This window comes from Panthera leo, chromosome B2 (genome assembly GCF_018350215.1).
Source record: "Panthera leo isolate Ple1 chromosome B2, P.leo_Ple1_pat1.1, whole genome shotgun sequence".
NCBI lineage: Eukaryota > Metazoa > Chordata > Mammalia > Carnivora > Felidae > Panthera > Panthera leo.
In genome coordinates, this window is record NC_056683.1 from 88,354,916 (window position 1) to 88,370,446 (window position 15,531).

The following is a 15,531-nucleotide window of genomic DNA, read 5'->3' on the forward strand; positions in this document are numbered from 1 at the left end:
AATTCTTGCCTGTGGGCTGGAGTAAGATACAACACCAAGAGCAAAACATTAATAATTAGGAAAGTCAACTTTTAAACAAATACTGGGAAAGAAAATAAAAAATGATAAAACTTACAAATCCTAGTAACATGTACAAAAAATATGTTACACACAAATGAAGTTCACAGAACTATAAATGTTACACTCTTACTATTTTTCTGTACATTTTAGAAGTACTAAGTAACAAATACTATATCATTTCTTTCTCAGTAACAGCGATGGATTAAAAGTCATTTTTATTTTTCTTCAGGTATTTTTAGTTATTAGAGTTATGAAAATTATAAATATATTATTAGATAGTAAAGTGATATTGGCAATACATATATTAAAGAAAGGTTATTTTTAATTAAAAACATACAAAAATTTTAAATTAGATTTTCAACAAAGATTTAGGACAAGAAATTCATTTTAGAGATTATGTAGTAATTTAATTGAGACCACTGGAAAAATATGTGTATTTTTAATTTCAAATGGAATGTTCTATGTAGAATACATTAAAGCAAAATAGAGATAATTTTTGCCTTGTTATACATGGACTAAACCATTACACTCTAGAATCATTTCAAGGCGAATTTCAGTTTTATGGAATATTATAAATTAATTCCAGTGAAAATAGTATTGATGTCTGCATTAAAATAGGAAAGTCTATGTTATGGTAAAAGAAAAAAACCCTGAAATTTTAGTTACGTAACACCATAAGGGCTATTTCTTGTTCACACTATGTGTCCAGTGCATCTCAACAGCAGGTTCTCCTCCACAAGTCCCTTAGAGACCTGGACTGACAATGGCATAATGATATCAGTTGGGAATAACACCTTCTGGGTCACTGGCAAGAGAGTGGAGGAGAGAGAGAGCAGGAGAGGGAGAGAGAGAATAGCTCACTAGCAATTAAACACATTATCCCAATGGGAAAACTAGCCACATGACCCTGCTTAACTGTGAGAGAGCTGAGAAGTGTCTTTTTTCTTGATTCCAGAAAAGAATAAACATGGGTGTTAGTAACATCTCCCACAATGGCTTTCATCACTTCTTATTGCTGCACATCCGAATAGCTCTTCATTCAAAATTCTAGCTCTACAACAAGGTAGGGAAAGAGCAGAGGAATATCAGACAGAACTGAACTCCAGGCTTGTCTTTTCTACAGACTAGCTGGTTATGCAGATTTGGACAGGTTACTTCCACTCTCTGGGTCTTGGCCGCTATAGCTATAAAGTGAGGAGGCTGGGCTGGATCATCTCTAAGACTCTTTTTTTTTTTTTTTTTTAAATATGAGAAGCCACCACTTTTTTTTTTTTAATTTTTTTTTTTAACGTTTATTTATTTTTGAGACAGAGAGAGACAGAGCATGAACAGGGGAGGGGCAGAGAGAGAGGGAGACACAGAATCCGAAACAGGCTCCAGGCTCTGAGCTGTCAGCACAGAGCCCGATGCGGGGCTCGAACTCACGGACCGTGAGATCATGACCTGAGCCGAAGTCGGACGCTTAACCGACCGAGCCACCCAGGCGCCCCTCTAAGACTCTTAAGGAAGTAAAATTTTGTGAATCTATTTCATACTTTTATATCAAATAAACTAATAATTAACTTCCTCTTAAAAATATTTTTAAAAATCATTTACTTCACAAAATTCCTTTGAGACTTAATTTACTGTTTTGGTCTTTATTATATATCTAGAGATAGAGACAGAGACAGAGATAAGAGGAAAGAGAAACATTTACAGATTTCATTTTGTTGTTCCAACATCTATAGATATCTTTTGACTCCTCACTTTGGAAGAGGCCGATATTAATATCCTTTTTTTAAGTTTATGTATTTATTGTGAGGCGGGGAGGAGCAGAGAGCAGAGAGAGTAGAAAGAAAATCCCAAGCGGGCTCCACACTGCCAGCACAGAGTGGGATGCAGGGCTCAATCCCACGAATGGTGAGATCATGACGTGAGCCCAAATCAAAAGTCAGACACTCAAGTGACTGAACCACCAAGGCACCCCTATACTCTTACCATTCCCTTGAGCTTTCTTTCACTCTCCAAATTTTACCATCGCTGGTAATACTTACATTGCATTTTAATAACACAATTAGGTCAATCATAACCATAACGGCATTGTCTGTAGGTTGATTTTAAAAGTTGGAAATGTGAGTATGTAAACACTACTCAAGTAGCAAACTATAATAATAGCTGCTTCCACATACAGCTCACTTCTTTCCTGAAATTCCTCACTGATTTTCTTTTTCAGCAACTGGTAGTCTCTATCAGTGTTTTCATTTTTTATAATTCTCCATCTCTATATATTCTATCCATTGTTTTCTTCACCCAGAAACCGTCCTCCCAGAACTTTTGCTTTTTCATATCTAACCTAGACTGATTGCTCCCATGGCATGCCACTTAGCCCCCATCCTGGTGCCTCACTTCACTGCTTTCCTGAGTTGTTTCTAGTGTTTTCTGCATCGCATGATTTCTCGTTCTTGATGTCATCTTCATCTCACTGGAGTGTATCTTCAAGCATCTTCCTAAAAAAGTCGGTTTGAGAGGTCCCCGGTTTACTCTGTTCTTCAGGATAAATACATCCACCTCTGTTGCCCATGAGGTCAGGAAACCTGACCATCATATCACTCTGCATCCCCAGTTGAGATCTTCCCATTGTCCAGATCTGCACTCTGGCCCTTCTGAGGACTCTTTTTCTTGGCCTGCTGAAAAAAAATAAATAAATACAGAAAGCTATGCTCCCCATGAGCAGGAAGCGTACAAAAGTCCTGAGCAATCCACACGTGCTGGGAGCACACCGAAGCAATCGCTTTCAGGACTTGTATCAATACCCCAGCTCCTCAGCCCCTGGCTGCAATAATTCTGAGATGGTTGCTTTGTCCCTTTTCCCAGTTTCCCTGTGCGATTAAGCCACAGTTGGCCACAATGATAGCTGGCTTGATACCTCGCTTTGGCTTTTTTAGCAACCCACCTTCCCCGTTCTACTTCCCCCACTGCCCTACCAGTATATCTGACCCTTCCCACATAACCTTCGGACACTCAAATTTGTGTCTCAGGACGTGCTTCAGGGAAAACCCAAACTAAGTCAAAAACTAGCAGCTTGGAGTTCCTGTTTTGTGATGTATATAGTCCATCATTTTATCTCCATATTAACTCTCTAAGAAAAACGATTGTAGAGATTAGAGTCACAGAGTATTTCATCACAGATGTGGAAATGAAGGTCAGCAAGTCAGAGGTGTGGATTCTCACTCCTGCCACCTAAGGCTCAAGTTCCAGTTCCATCCACTGTGCCCTGTGGCACTGTTCCCACCACAGGAATGTGAGTCCCTCCTTGCAGCCTCTCCGTATCCCTGAAGAAGGTGCTGAACCCCTCCCCGGTTCACACAAACATTAAAAATCTTTTTCTTTTGTTAACTTCGAATTCCGTATAAACCCACACAGTGTTCATAAGTAAATATATTTCTTCCATACCTTCTGCCTAATTTTCAATAAGCCTGCCCTGATTTCCTTCAGGCCTTTGGCTTATAGGCCAGTGCTGAGTTTCGTGGCTGATTAATGGTTCTGATTAGTCCTCCAAGCAGGAAATCCAATATCCCTTAGGGGAACCCTAAAGATGCAGATGACCATGAATTCAAGGAAGCCTATTCACAGCAGAAATCAATGGAGAAAGGAGGCAATGTTAACGTAGACAACAGTTCTACCAGTTTCTAAATGCAAGTGCTCTGACAGAGGGAGTAGAGGGAGGGGCGGGGACAACAGAGAATGTATTCAGAACACCAAATCACAGTTTCATCTCTCGAAAAGCCAGCTTTCACAGCTCCCTTCCCAATGTGGAAATTTAAAGCTTCCTTTTTGTGAATTTTGACCAGTTTATAGCCCCAAAAGAAAACTTCACCCCTGTTAGAGATTACCTCTTGGATCGAATGTGTGTCCACGGGCCGAGAGAGCTTGATTTCACAGAAGCCACATCACAACCACAGCGCAGGCATCATTAGAATAATTTCGAGACCATGGATATTTTTTTAAAAACTATAGAAATGTAAAAACCATAATATTTTCTGTAGCATGTATCTTATCTGAGTACAAATATCACTTACAAGATGACCATAAAATATTCTAATAGGTCTTTAATAGAATGGATTTTTTAATCCAATAAATGATCCAATAAATAAAACTCTCCTGAGCCACCATTTAATTATTCTACTGGTTAATTCTCTACAGAGCCCAGGACAATACAGCATCCCTCCCGCTTGCTTTTGACTGTCCCAGGAAGACCAACATGAAGGAGAGGGAAGTGCAGGTTTTTCAAGGTCAGGACTACAAGCCAGAGGGTTTTGCTCAATGACTGGTTGTCTCTCTCCTCTCCCATGACTGACTCAGCCGTGAAGGGCCATATCTTCACAGCATATCTTCTTTCCTTGATCCCTTACAACTTCTATGTAGGCTGTTAAATAGCAGCCTGAAGTCAGAGGAATTTTACTTTGCTTATTATGCACCACAAAATTTTACATCTACATTTTGGAACATTTGTCAACAATTATCATCCTATTGGGTAGCTGGCTCTGTGATGGAAAGTAGTTGGGATACAAAAGGACTATTTTCTCTTACATTTAAATCGTATATTACATATACCTAGCTTCAAAATCGTGTCACCCATTCTCTGCAGTACCAAGAAACCGATGAGAAAGGACAAGATATAGAAGCTGTCAGCTGCCTAGTTTTACCTATATCAAAAGCTACTTCGTCTTATTTGTCATTAAGTCACACAATCATGTTATCAAGAAAAATATTTTCGTTAGAAAACACAATCCAGAATCAACCTAGGAGGGGTGCCTGGGTGGCTCAGTTGGTTAAGCGTCCAACTTTGGCTCAGGTTATGATCTCATGGTTGATAAGTTCGAGCCCCACATCAGCCGGCTCTCTGTTGTCAACACGGAGCCGCTTCAGATCTTCTGTCTCCCTCTCTCTCTGACCCTCCCCTGCTCACGTTATCTCTCTCTCTCTCTCTCTCTCTCTCTCTCTCTCTCTCTCTGTCTCTCAAAGATAAATAAACGTTAAAAAAAAAAAAAAAAAAGAATCAACTTAGGTTAAGACTGGGAGCTCCATATCCAGGTCACCTCAAGAAGTAGATTTCCCCAGTTCACACCAAGATTGAGTCCTCTCTCTCTGTCCTTCCCCCACCATCCTTTCCCAATATCCTGCAGGCGAGACAGAATCACCAAAGTGCCTGTGGGGGACATCCATTGTTTTTGCCGGCCAGCATCCATATCCAAATTGGTCTTGGGCAAAGGCCCTAAATCTGCTTTTACCCCATGCATTTGGGCAGAATTAATCCCATGGCCAATTCCAAGGATATGTCCTGGTTGGCTAAATCAATTCACACATCTCATTCCTCTCAAAGAAATGAGGGACAGGCACATGAACCCAATCAGAGCCAATAAAACTTTTGCTGAGACTTTGGGGACAGATGCAAGGACTTTTCCCAGATGGACTTGAGCCTTGAAGCATGTAGAATGAACTGCTTCTCTCCTGTTTACTCCACATGAATTCTGAAAAGGAAAGAAAAGCCAATAAATAGAAAGAAATCAGATCATGATTTGAGCCATGCTTAAAAAACAGTGCTCCTGTACCATTTCGTTACATGAGTCAGTAAGACAGCTTTTTGGTTTAATCCAGCTTAGACTCAATTCTCTGTCACTTGCAATCTAGAGTCCTAAGTGAAATGCTGTGTATGTCCTCTCTTCCTCTCCCAGGAACCCAACAAACCTATATAAACCAGGCATGGATGTGATTACAGCACAACATCCAAACTCCTGATATGATTTGTCATTGGTACTTGGTACCTATATGTGCAGAGTGACAGGCTTAATTGTTCATATTGGCTCTGCCTTCCTACACTCTTTCCTAAGACATATAAATAAATATCACCTCTGTCTCTAACTGCATGGAATTATTTTTAAAATGCAGACAGGACTAATGTAAGGAAAACAAAGGTGAGTACAGGGTTGACCTCTTCAAGTCTAAAATCTAGAATTTTAGAGAGGCATGACATAGTCTACAAAAATCAATAAACTCAGCATAAAAATTAAGTCACATAAAATTCTTAGAACATGTCACTTCAGAGCTACGCGATGGATTTTAACAAGCTCATCAAAAGTTTTCTATCCAAGTACGCACTGCCCCCTTCAAAGGTGATCGATACAGCAAAACTACTGCCACAGTAACAAATATTGGGACTTCAAAAGCTGGTATCACATTCATTTGAGTATTTTTCAACTACGGAAAATCTTCATTCTTAAAGAGAGGAGTTGATTTTTGGAAATAAAACGTACTCAGTACTAAATCTTGTGAATAAGAAGGCTGAACGAGCTAATACCATTGTGTTCAAAAATAATATAGAATTAGACTAATTTTTGTGTGTGACTTCAAAATGACTATTTCAAAAGAGATGTGTTTTGAGCAAACACTATTAAATGCGTAAGCTTCCAAAGACGGTTTCTTAGAAGAAAAATAATGCATGGGTAAACATTTAAGTTCTTACATGCTTGTAAAAAATACCAGTATCATTACTTTTGGCCTGGTCCATTGAACTTAAGATTTTTCCCCTTCAAGATACCAAGTTACAAAATAACAACATTATGCAGAATTTGGCCTATAATCAAAGCTATTTATATCTTTAGTCCTCTAGTCCTGCATATTTTAAGAGTAATTTGAGGCTAAATTTAATAATGCGGTTTCACTAACAATTCCAATTTGTAATTATCCATTAAGCAAGGAAATATCGCTCATGATATTTTCTTCCTGAATATTTTGATGATACAAAAACTAAACCTAAAATATAAATTTTGAGAAAGTATTTCTAAAAATAGACTAATTGGGCTAAAACACAAATTCACATGTGATGCCATACATTCCAATGCAAAAGACCATTTTAAAATTTACACCTGCCTTTAAAAAGTTTAATGAGCTATTATTAATATAAAGATTTCATTTCTTAGCAAAAGGAGGCATGCAGTAGAGAAGAAAAGCTAGATTTCTTTCAATTGTTCTGTGTTGCTTATTGCTATACCCAATAAGTCAGCCAGCTCTGCTTAGAAACTGGGCCATCTCTACAAGATGCAAGCGTTAGCCCTGACTCAACGGCTGGATGGGAAGAGAAGACAAGTAAGAACACTTCTCGACAATCCTCCCTGAAACCCCTAAATCTGCTACTGCATCAGTCCTGCCATGCTGGGTGGATGTTGGAAAGGCAATGGTGGCAGCAGCAGTCTGGGGAACAGACTCGATTTCAACACCTCAGACTGAGCACATCCCATAAGCAGATAAACACTGTCCAGCCCCAAACAGAAGCCTACCCAAGGCCTAGCAAAGATACTGTGTAACACACATCCACCAGAGGAGAATCATCAAGCTAATTTCTTGCCTTGTTGGGGCAGATTGGCATCTGTATACTGGATACTGTATACTGAGATTGGTCAATTACTCACGAAAAGTAGTATTTTTCTAGAATGTTTTTCTAGAACATTTCTAGAACATTTTTCTAGAATGTTTAAGACAAGAAATTTTTCCTTTGGAATGTACCTATAAAAAATGCCAAATAAATGTCTCAATATGTCTCAAAATACTAAAGAAGTGTGTTATTAGATAAGCTTAAGCTTATAAAAATGTTAAAAAATTCGGGGCGCCTGGGTGGCTCAGTCGGTTAAGTGTCCAACTTCGGCTCAGGTCATGATCTCCCGGTTTGTGATTTCGAGCCCCGCATCAGGCCCTGTGCTGACAGCTCCGAGCCTGGAGCCTGCTTCGGATTCTGTGTCTCCCTCTCTCTCTGCCCCTCCCCTGCTTGCGCTCTGTCTGTCTGTCTCTCAAAAATAAATAAACTTTGGGGCACCTGGGTGGCTCAGTCGGTTCAGCAGCCGACTTCAGCTCAGGTCATGATCTCGCGGTCCGTGAGTTCGAGCTCCGCATCAGGCTCTGTGCTGATAGCTCAGAGCCTGGAGCCTGTTTCGGATTCTGTGTCTCCCTCTCTCTCTACCCCTCCCCTTTTCATGCTCTGTCTCTCTCTGTCTCAAAAATAAACGTTAAAAAAAATAAAAATAAAAATAAATAAACTTAAATATATATATATAAGAGAAACAATAACCCTCTGGGTGTTATAAAAAATTCAATTTTTAAAAAAAATTATTTGAACCTATTTTTATGATAAATTAAGCAGTGTCAATTTGTTAAAGGTAAGAGTAGTCTGAAGGATATCTAATCTCACAAAAGATATTTGTGTAAATTGTATGCACGTAAGTGCATAATAAATGTATATAAACATAGTCTATGAAGATAAAAGTATAGGCATTTGATGTATCATGTTTTAGTGAATAAAGATAGGACAGAAAATCTTTCCCATCCCAAATTATTCCCTAATAATGTCAGTCTTAGTTGTTAAATTAGATACAAATAATTTTAACTTTTTTACTGAACTTTTTTAAACAAAGTCAAAGTATACTCAGCAGCATAATAAGCCCTCATACACTTGTCATCCAGCTTCAAAATATATCAACATGTGGATAAACTTGCATCATCTATGCCCTTCCCAACACACATTGGATTTCATATTATTTCATTCATAAATACTCACATATGTATGTCCAAGAGATAAGGCTTTGACTCTCTTTTTTTACACGATCTCAACAACATCACCACACCTAAAAAGTCATAATAGCTTCTTCATATCATCTGATATTTAATTAGGATTGATATCCTTGATTGTCTCATAAATGTGCTTTGCTTACTTTGGATCAGAATCTAAATGAGGTTGATATATTGCATTTAGTTAAATTATCCCTTAGGCCTTCTGCGATAGCAGAATCTCTCTTCATTCTTTTTCCTTCCTTGCCATTTGTTTGTTTAAAAAGAAGGTCACTTATCCTATAGTGTCCCATATCCTGATTTAACTGATTACATCCCACAGTGTTGTGAACATGGTCCTTTATCCTTAATAAGTCTTGAAGACTAGCAATCGGAGCCAGAGGCTACATCAGGTTCAGGTCCAATTTTGTGGCAAGGATAATTCATAGGAGGTGCTATGTATGTTCTACACATCACATTAGGAATTCATAATGAATGCTTTTCCCTTTTTGTGATTTAAGCTTAATCAGTGACATCAGCTGTTGTCAGCCTTTCCCTGGGCCACAGGGTTTCCTACTGGTCTCCCACTTCAAGGTTTCAGCAGCTATGGATGATCATTGCCTAGACTCATTACTTCCAAAATCACTTTTAAACTAATAAATACATAGCATTTGATATTTTAAAATACATCTTCACATCCATTACCTCATGAGGTATCGCATTTTGTTATACTAAGCCTCTCTTCTAAATTTGTTTTAATGTTTATTTATTTTTGAGAGAGGAGGAGACACAGCACAAGCAAGGGAGGGGCAGAGAGAGAGACACAGATTCAGAAGCAGGCTCCAGGCTCTGAGCTGTCAGCACCGAGCCTGCCGTGAGGCTCAAACCCACAAACTGAGAGATCATGACCTGAGCCGGAATCAGATGCTTAACCAACTGAGCCACCCAGGCACCCCTAAGCCTTTATTCTAATAACTATCACACGGATAGTCTACTATTTTTAAATGTATTTCAGTAAAGTTTTATGACGTTATAGATATGTTTTCCTAAGTGACTTAGCTTTTTCAACTTCACCAAAAATTTTGTTTTTATCTCCTTAAAGTCCTTTTCAGCATTGCATATTTACATGTTTACATTTTTATTTAATATTTTTAATTTAAGTCTTTAACTTCATATTAAAGTATAATTTTGAAACAGAAAAGGGTATAAATCCTAAGTACACAGTGCAATTATTTTTCCCATAAAAAATACATCTATGTAAACCGCCACTCAGAAATGTAGGACACTTCCAGCATCTCAGAAAGCTCCCTAATAGTCTCTCCCAGCTAATACCTCCCAAAGGCAACCACTACTACCATGGACTGATTTTGCTGGACTTGAACTTCAAATAAAGTCATACAGTAGAGACTTTTTTGTGTCTGTCTTCTGTTGCTCAATCTTATAATGGGATGTTCCTCATGTCGTATGTGCATGGTTATGATGTATCCCTAGGCAGAATAAAACAGGCTATAAAAGAAAGAGGTTGTGGGGTGCTGACACTACTCTTCTGTTAAGTGCTGTGTGTGTGCGTTCATGAGTGTGTGAGGCATTTATTTGCTGCTTTAGAATAGCCCGTGTCCATCCCTTTTTCTTTTTGATAGCAATTCTGTAACTTTCATCAGGTACCCGTTCCCCCTGCAGCCTATGCGCTCAGAGAGAAGTTGTTTCCCACTCCCACCCACTCCCTCCACGCCCCTGCACCCAGCTGCTGGGTGAGTCCTATCTGACCTGAGCAAACCCCACATCCATATTTGGATCAGGGATGGGCTCACAACCTATTTCAGACCCATGAGACACACGATTTTTGAAGAAGCTTCTGGATGGAAGGGAAAAAAGTTATTTAGCTCTGCAGAGAAAGCAACTGAAAGAGACTAAAAGAGCTACCCTGCCTTCCTCTGGTTAGTACACTGTAAGCGCATGACCGGAACTGCCACAGCTCTTTCTGCATTTAGGAGAGAGCCGTCTGAGGCCCGAGTTAGCGCCCAGCGGGGGTGAAGATGGAAGGACCACGTAGAAGTGGAGTCAGTCCCGCTGCGGACCGGAACTGTGCCTTCAACTGCCTACAGCCAGAGACGGATCCCTGGCCTGCTCCGTTCTGCAAACCAATTAATTCTCTGCTCTGCTTAAGCCAGTTTCGGCGAGAAGTGCTACAACTCGAAGAGTTTTAATTGTACAGATCGTGTGTACAAAGATTGGGAACACCTGGGATTTGCTTTTTATGCTTCACTCTAGTTTGCCTATTTTCTACAATGCACCTGTTATTTTATCATTAGTAAGAACAATAAATGTTATTTTAAGCAGTCCATTCAAATGCCCCACACTGAATATGTTTCATGATTATTTATATCAGATAGTATACTGAGCTCAACACGGAATTGAAAAATCAGCCTTTTTTGCAGAACCTCAATATTTGAGATAATGATCATAATAGCACACATTTGGCTAAGACTTGATTGTTTTCAAGCATTTTCTCATTCGGTAATCCGAGCGTATATACGAATTAGGTAAGACAGTATGACAGAGACCCCTGTAAGTTTGCAAAAGTGCATTTTCTTTTCCTCCCTGGCAGACAGATACACAGTATTTCGCAGCCTCCCTGGCAGATGGGTGAGCCCACGACTGAGTTCAGCCTAATGGACTGTGAACACAGTGATGTGTGCAGTGCTAGGTCCAACCCAGAGAAGCCTCCCATAAGTGATTTTTCTTCATTCTTCCCATGCCTGCTGCCCAGGTACCGGGATTCTTCACCTGAACTTCAAGAAGAGAACTTCAAGACCCTAGAATTAGTTGGAAGGCACTTGGACCCCTAATTAACTTCATAGAAGGCCATGTGCTAACCCAAAACATCTTTACTGGCAAGTCCAAGAGTAAGAGATAAGAGTTACCTTACTAGGCTATATTAGTCAGAGTTCTCCAGAGAAGCAGAATACTAGGAGATGTGTATGTGAGTGTATATACAAAAACAGAGAGAGGGAGGGAGGGAGAGGGAGAGAGAGGAATTCAGGAATTGGCTCCCACAACTGTGGAAGGGGCAAGTCCAAAATCTGCAGGTAGGCTGGCAGGCTGAAGAGCTGAGTAACAATTGATGTTACAGTTTTAATCTGAAGGCAGGCAGCTGGCACAATTCCCTCTTCCTCCGGGGAGAAGCATCTTTTTTCTATTCACACCTTTAACTGATTGGGTGAGGTCCACCCACGTTGTAGAGAGTTATCTGCATTCCTCAAAGTCTGCTGGTTTAAATATTAATCTCATCTAAGAATATGCCTTCATAAAAACATCTAGAATGTTTGCCCAAATATCTGGATACTGTGGCTTAGCCAAGTTGACATAAAATTAATCATCACATAAGGAAATGGTCAACACTTTTGAGATTGAGTGTAAATTTGCTGAGGAATCTGGGTTCTGGGCTTTACTGATAAATCTCATTAAATATCTAGTATGATAGTCATTCTATTTAGTCATGAGAAATGTCCATCCCTCTCAGTGCCCTGGACAATGGCTAGGCCTGGATTCTTACCCTTCTTGTCACTACTCGATATATATGATTTCTGTTTTAGAGGATTTTTCCTTGACTTTATCGAAAAAGACTGCACTCAGTTTACTTTTCCCCAAAATAGGATACTAGGCAGAATTGGTTTCCCTTCCCTTCCCCTCTCCTCCTCTCTCTCTCTCTACCTCTCTCCTTCCTTCCTTCCTTCCTTCCTTCCTTCCTTCCTTCCTTCTTTCCTTCCTTCCTTCCTCCCTCCCTCTCTCTCTTCTTTCTTTCTTTCTTTCTTTCTTTCTTTCTTTCTTTCTTTCTTCTTTTTTTCCCATTCACCTTTCCTCTGCACTGTTCCTGAAAACTGGGAGCAAAGTAAGAAGTAACACCTCCCTGTACCATAATCTTCCATTTTCTTTCTTTCACCCCCAATTTTTGAAGTTTATTAATAAAAAGCATATTCTTTTCCTTACTTGACTGCTGCTGGGAATTTAGGGCCAGACTTTTTACAATGTTTTTAAGCTTTGGGAGGAGGGAAATTATTTGATCCTTCTCTATTCTACCATCTATATCCCTAAAATCTGACCTACTATATTTATTCTTCTGTGAAAATACGTCCAAAGAAAGGTTGTCCTAAATTGCAAAATAGATTCACAACCTAATCTAAAATAAAAGCTAGGACAAAAGATAATCAAATTTGGAACCAAGGACTATATTCAAAATTTTTCTGAGCCACAGCACAAATTCTGAAAATTTTGTCATTACAAAATGCTTTTAGTTCAATAGCTATCCTTGATGGCTACCTTAAACTATCTCCCTGCAACATATGATGATGCAATTGCTATTTATAAAGCTGAATGCAATTTGAGAAAAAATATTTACTATACAGGATTTAGGCAAGTTCCAAGCGAGTCAGGTATTTGCTAGAAGGCCATTCATTATATTGAAACCCAAATGAAAATAATGTTACTTTTAGACAAGGCAGTCATTGCCCTTACCTCACCTGCTTGTACTGATCATTGCACGGTGCCTTGCGTTAACCGTTCCCTGTAATAGCAGTCGGATGAGCCTGATGACCTCTCAAGGTCATCTCAAGCCTTTTGATTATATGAATTTTGTGCTGGAAATTACATGCTAAAATATCTCCACCAAAGCTATGTCATTTTCTTTCTACAACTGTCATCTTTAATGCTACCTCAGGCTTTATATTTAAGATGTAGATCCATGTTTACCTGTTCCTAAAATGGTTTAAAAACTGTTACAGGCCTTTCTCAACTTTCAATAGGAATAGAGGCAGATTTCATACAAGGTTAAACAAAGCCGACTGTGAATACCGCAGTTTGCATGTGTGGTAATAGCTCTCAATTGCTTTTCTTCTTTTCCTTCATGTAAGCCAGAGAGCCTATCATATCCATATCACATCAATTTTTAAAAATGTTTATGTCTCTATCTCTTCATTTTTTAAAGAAATGGATACCATAACTAATGTGCCATAAAGTAAAAACATTCAGAGGTTAACTTATTAACGCGGATTTTATGATGTAAATTAGGTTGCTATAATTAAACTTTTTTAATAATTATGTCTTTGCCTGCATTAGGTAGCCACCATAATTTTGAAAGTAAATATTTCACCAGGTGACACTTATTGAATGATATTTGCTAGTATTTTGGGCTCAGAATTGGCAAAACAAAATCAGTGCTGTTGACGCCAATTTTAGTCATTTGTTACTTTTAAGCACCTAGAAGTTTTTGCCCAAAACTCTAGGTTTCTGATGGAAAGTCCTACTAAAACTTTAGATGACCTTCCCATTAACACAGACACTTTCTTTTATTATTATTATTATTGTTGTTATTGTTATTATTGTGGAAAGAACCCTTAACATGATATCTACCCTCTTAACAAATTTTAAGTGCACAATATATTATTGGTGACTATAGGCACAATGTTGTATAACAGGTTTCTAGAACTTATTCATCTTGCTTGACTAAAACTGCATATCCGTTGATTAGTAACTCCTCATTTCCCCTCCACCCAGCCCCAGGCAACAACCATTCTGCTCTTTGATTCTATGAGTTTGACTATTTTAGATTCTTCATAGAAGTGGAATCATGCAGTATTTATTTTTCTATGACTGGCTTATTGCACTTGACATAATATACTCAAGATTCACATATTGTTCCCTCGTGCAGAACTTCCTTCTCTTTTAAGGCTGAATAGTAAGCATCCCATTGCCATGAGATACCACTTCACACCTGTCAAGAGGGCTATTATCAGAAAAACAAAACATGGTAAGCGTCGGTGAGGATGTGGAGAAATGGGAACTTCTGCGCACTGTTGGTGGGAATACAAAATGGTGCAGCCACTGGAAAACAGTACGGAGGCTCCCTAAAAATTAACAATGGAACTACCAATTGATCCAGCAATCCCACTTTCAGGTACATGTCCAAAAGAACTGAAGTCAGAATCTCAAAGGGCTAATAGCACCCCTACGTTCACTGTAGCACGATTCAGAGAAGCAGCCTCAATGTCCATCAACAGAGATCTTCTTTTGATAAAGATGTCTTGTCTCTGTTAGACCTCAGGTTACTCTTTTTTTTTTTTTTTTAATTTTTTTTTTCAACTTTTTTTATTTATTTTTGGGACAGAGAGAGACAGAGCATGAACAGGGGAGGGGCAGAGAGAGAGGGAGACACAGAATCGGAAGCAGGCTCCAGGCTCCGAGCCATCAGCCCAGAGCCTGACGCGGGGCTCGAACTCACGGACCGCGAGATCATGACCTGAGCTGAAGTCGGCTGCTGAACCGACTGAGCCACCCAGGCACCCCAGACCTCAGGTTACTCTTGATAAAACACTGAATACACACACTGTCTTTCTTATCCAAAGAGTCGGTTTTTCTCTCTCTTGTCAATTTCCTTTATTCTGATATCAGAATCTTTAGTACTTTGTTTGCTCCCTCTTTCTTTTGAGAAAAAAAGATCCCAGTTTCCAAAATGCAACCTTCACCTACCCCTGCGATTGCAAGGCAAAAAGCTCACGGAAACCCTCAATGACACATTTTCTCTATCACCAGATGCCTTTTGGTGTCTAGGAAAAGTCCAGGTGCCTTTTTAGCTAAGCTTTGTTTTATTATGTTTTTATTTTCTCTCTCTAGCAGCCTTTGACCACTGATAATTTTATTAGGTCTCTTTTAATCTCCCTGTCTCTAATACATAACTCTGTATGCCTTTTATCTTGTTTCCACTATAATTTTTAAATTACTAGTTGGCTAATTCACTTAGGCATTCTCATGACTTTCCGAGAAATTTTATTGCCGTATCTTATTTTTCTTCCATGAGTTCCCAACCTATTCTTAACAATTTCTGCATTCTATTAAAAC